Source organism: Arachis ipaensis, chromosome B02, assembly GCF_000816755.2.
Source record: "Arachis ipaensis cultivar K30076 chromosome B02, Araip1.1, whole genome shotgun sequence".
Lineage (NCBI taxonomy): Eukaryota > Viridiplantae > Streptophyta > Magnoliopsida > Fabales > Fabaceae > Arachis > Arachis ipaensis.
Window position 1 is genome coordinate 57620835 of NC_029786.2, and position 5561 is coordinate 57626395.

Sequence of the window (5561 nt, forward strand, 5' to 3'; positions counted from 1 at the left end):
AGTTTGAATTAGAGCTCGAACCAGCCAGTCTCGCATAGACAGTACCTACACTGTCTACTCTCTTAATTAGTGTATGCCATTCATTTTTATCTCTCTCATGGTCTCAATCCTTGGTGCTTAGCACCTCACCCAGACACTTACCATCACCAACCTCACGCTCAATCTTTTTCTCGGTGTTAGCGCTATTCTGCTCAACTTCTTTTTTGCGTTGCACTACTCAACTTCTGCTTCTTGCGTTGTTAATCTCTTCATGCAACGAACCAAAGCGACGTCGCCACCAGCAGCCCTTGCAAAGCTCAGTCACGCCACAACTACTAGCTTTTGTGAAGCTCAATTCCGCCACCACTACCACCACGGCACCACCCCTTCGAAGCTTGCTACTTAGTCATGCCACCACCTCTCATCAGTTGCTTTTTTTCCTATAACACCTTAATATCTAAATTTTTATACTCGACTCATAAGTCAATGATAATAAAGTGGTACGACCCAAGGTGGAGTTGTAATATATAGATGTATATGTAATTAGAAGGAATTATTAAATCGAGAAGTTTGAAAGGGAATAAAAAAATCGCGAGCAGAAACACTCACGTGTCGAAAACAAAATGCGTTCATGAAACGGAGTGAAATAAAATTCAAAGGTAGAGTAGAGTAATGACAGAATTTAGATAAACATATATATAATAGCCGCTGGTCACGACCTGCGAAGTTTAGGCCGGCTAGGGTTAGAGAATTTAAAAACAGTTGATGAAAATCCTAACTTTTCCAAATACATCAAAGCCTCTATAGGCAAAGTTTCCAAAAGAAACATATATACATACAAATCAATAAGTTTTTCAAAATCAAAGGAGAGATATCTAAACAAAATACAAACTCCAACTCACTACGGAGCACCAAGACCTGCATCTGAAAAATAGTGGATATATATAGAATGAGAACCCTCGACCCATGGTTTCAAGTACGATAAAAATGCCAAATAAATACAATATAAGGTAGCAAGAAATTCACTAAGCAATCTTAAACTTCCACCCAATTCATTTCTATTCCTAGGTTCTCTCTAATCCGTAATTCGGGTAACTAACTTAAGGGATTCTAATCTAACACTCTAATCTCATTAATTTTCACAATTCACTACAACATTCCAACAGTCCACGGAACAGCCCTCAAATAGTTCAAATTCTTAGGTTCTAAATCAACTCATCATATCTCCACCCAGAACAAGTGGGACGAGCCATTGCATCTACTTAGGGAGCTAAAAATCATCTAATTCAATGTTCATCTTTAATATCCTTCAATCATTTTATCATTTCATCTCATCAAGGACAGCCCTCAGCGTCAACCGATATCAGCATGAGGGACCTCTTAGATATACATACACAAGCAAAATAGACAAGTAACACACAAGTAAAATCAAGTAAAGCAAGTAGCATATAGTAATTTAATATGTACAATTAAGCAAACCATGACAAGTAATCAAACCCAAACAAATCAAACAAATGCAAATGATGCATGCCTGTCCTATGGCTAATGAGCTCATCTGTCGGTTATACTGCCAACCCGACATGTCTCGTAGCTAACCCTGGACAATCCCATCGTGCGCGCATCTATCAAGAGGAATTTTACATCTTCAAGGAGGAACGTTCGGAAAGGTATAAGTGTCTGGCCATATCTTGCAACGAAGGGTCAACAGAATCTCAACCTGGAGCAAGTGGAGCCGACCCACTGCATCTACCCAGGAAAATTCGTGACTCAGATAAGATTTTAAATCACATGTCATCCTCAACCAGAAGCAAATGGAGGCGATCCACTGCATCTAACCCGGGAGACTCAAACCATAACCTGGATCAAGTCGAATCACACCACTGCATCTACACAGATAAATCATACTTCACAATATTCCGGAGCAAGTGGAATCACACCACTGCATCTACCCAGGCAGGTATATTTCATCCGACCCAGTTTCATTATTACTTTCATCCTCAATCACATTCCTCATAATCAATCATCATCATCCCTCATCATCATAATTATTCTATCTCAACCACATCCCGAAGCAAGTGGAATTACTCCACTGCGTCTACCCATGCAGGTACATCTCAATCAAACTTTATTCTATTATTGAATTCATTCTAAGTCTTACTCCACTTCATTCATAATCATAATCATAATCAATCATCTATATATCTCATTATCTTAATCATTCTTACCATCCTCAATCAAAATCAATCCTATCATTTTTCATTATCAAAATCATTCAACAATATTAGCTCATCATTAATTCAATTCTTCACTTCTCAATCTCCTTCAATATCAATTTAACTTCCTCAATGTGTTCGCACTCTTTTCAAGGACTAAAAATTAGCTATCGAACCTTAAACAGGGGTTACAAAAGTTTACAAGTTTGTCGGGAAGGTCAAACAGTTAAAACCAGAGTTTTGTATGAAAAATAGGGCTTATGCATATGCATCTTTACTGTGCGTACGCACACACCAGCATGAATCCCCAGCGTGTGCGTACGCACATCCCCTCATGCGTACGAACGAGTACTTCCAATCCTCTATTTTGTGCGTACACATCATATGATGCGTCGGCACACAAACCAGAAATTTTGGTTTTCTACAACATCACACCATTCAGTTTTTTATACCTAACTTTCGACATCCATAACTTTCTCTACAAAACTCCAATTTCCCCATATCTATACCATTTTAAAGCTCTCACAACCATCTTCAATTTGAAATAAAATTCACTCAAGTCTAGAATCTGAGGGCCAAGTTATATCACACCGAAGTTGGTAAAAAATCAATTTTGACCAAATTTACCTAAACATTCCTTTTGATCAATTCACCAATTCACATTAATTCAAACCACTTTCTTACCATTTTTAAGCTTTCCAAACATTCAATCATTAACTCCTTACCATTATAAGCCTAATCAAAACATTTTCAATTCATTTATCACACTCATTATCAAGTAAACCATAACTTCATACTCCAATCCAATTCTCATCAATATTCAATATCAACAATCCACCATTAACTCAATTCCAACAATTTTACCACCAACTAGATCATATAAACATATACATATACTTATTCACTAACCACATCAATCAACTAATTCATACCATTCAAACTTCATTTTATCAACAACAATTTTCACAATCTCTAACTCAATCATAACCTAATCATCATTCTAACAATTTCCATCATCATTCAATAACTACCAACCTACCCATCTTTTCACATCATATTCTCACATTCTAATTCCTCAACTCATCAATTTCAACAATTTTAATTAATAACTCATAAACAACTAATCATCATTCACAATTTAAATCTAATAATTCGTCAATTACAACATTTTAATGTCATCCAATCATGCAATTCAATCTTATACCTAGGGACATTTAGCTTAGGACTTCATGTTATATTAGATGGTATTTAAATGAAACTTAAACCGTACCTTAATGAAGTCAAAACCAAACTCTCAAACTTGAAGTCCACCAAGTTCAAATTTCAAGATCACTTTCACCAAGCTCAAGCACCACCAATGATCAACCCAATACTTCCAGTATTCAATCTACACTATTTTTCACATAATACACATAATAATAAAACTCTAGGGTTTTATAGAACTTCATAAACAAAAGAAAAAATTAGCTCTTACCTTTATCCACTGAAATTAGTGATGAAAACTACCCATAGCTCATAATAGAGTACCTCTAAACAACCAAAATTACAAGTTTTCCTCAAAATCCAAACCAAAACACAAATTAAAAGAGAAAATAGAAACTATATAAAAGACTAAGAAATACTCACTATAATACTAGATAGAATCGAAGAGCTCAATGAGAGCATCACGTGGCCACAAATGGCTCGTCAATCAGAACTCCAGAGAGGAAGTTATGGTGGATTGAAGTTTAAGAAGTTAGGTTTTGTATTCTTCTCTCTCATTCTCATCTCTCAATTTGTGGAACTAAATGGAAATGGGAAAGAAGATGCTGAATTGTGGGTTAAGTGAGGGTATATATATGTGGGCTTGGGTCTACCATAGAGTGGGATAAGGTAGTATTTTAAGCCCATTTCACTTGGTAGGGCAGGCCTTGACATGGTAGGGTAGGCTACCCGCTTTGCCACTCCTATACCTATCTAATGTTGGAACATGTTGAGAAATTTAAAAAAGCTTTTGATAGACTTTATAACGAAAAACTCTATTTTCTTAGATGGTTTGGAAAGAATAGTGGGAAAAAAAAGAAAGTTGATCCACCTAAACCACTTGATTGGCACATGGCAGATTATTCATTGAACTTTTGAGAACCTTCTTTGAGATAACTTTATGTTTCTCATCTGACCTTCCTTGCATGTTACTTCAAACAAACTTTTTCATAAAATTGTGTGAATATGATCTCAATTAATATCTTGGAGCTAAAATTATTCTGAATTGTTGGGGAGTATTACATGTTCTTTTAAGCATAAATATGATAAATATTGGGGACTGTTGACAAATTTAACATGTTGGATGCTTATGACAAGAACGTGTCTACTAGTATGACTAATTTTGTTAAAATCATATTGGATACCTTGTAAATTTTATGAAAAATAAATTACAGATGATAAAGGGATAAAAGATGGTGGGAATTCATCAAGAGATGTTTTGGATGATAATACTAAAGTCTCATCTAGTATCAATGGTGTTTCTGAAAGTATAGTGGATATGTGAAAAAAATAAAAAAAAAAGTGAAGGCTAATGCAGATAGCATATTAAATGTGGAGAAATATTTGACAAAGGAAACTGTGAAAAATGAGAATTTTGGTATATTGAATTGGTGAAAATCGAACGCTTTAAAATATAGGGTTATTTCTATCATAGCCCATGGTGTCTTAGGTATCTTGCTTTCAACTATTGCATCTAAGTCATGTGTTTAGCATAGGTGGGTGTGTGCTTGATGTCTTTCGCAGCTCGTTATTACCAAAAATGATGCAAACTTTGATTTGCACTCAAAGTTAGTTGTGCCATTCTAAACATGAAGTTAGAGATCAAGAGTTAATCAATTGATAGTAGGGAGAAGATTGTTGATGTTACTTTTATGATGATATCTTCATTATTTGTTAATTAATTAATTCAAGTAATATTTTATATGAAAAATGAGTAATTTTACATGTTTTGTAGGTTGTTTGACTAATACATCGATATTACAAGGAGCAAGTTCACAACATTAATAGCATCTTATGAATCAATTGATGGATTATGACTACACATTTCTATGGAATTAAAGTATTGCATTTATTTCTAACATTAATGTTTTGTGTTATTAGTCAATAGAAGACTATAAAGTTAATGTTGTGTTTAGAAGTATAAGACTTTAGACTATGTTATAGTATTTTGTTGTTTGTACGTGAGTTAAATATTTTGCATTATTAGTATTGATTAATGATTATACTTTCGTTCTAGAGTTTGATTACAACGTGCTATATATTTTTTAAGTGAATTTTACCATATTATGAAATAATTGTTGTGGGAGATTTAAAGATTCTCACATGCTAGCTTTGAAGAAGGTAATA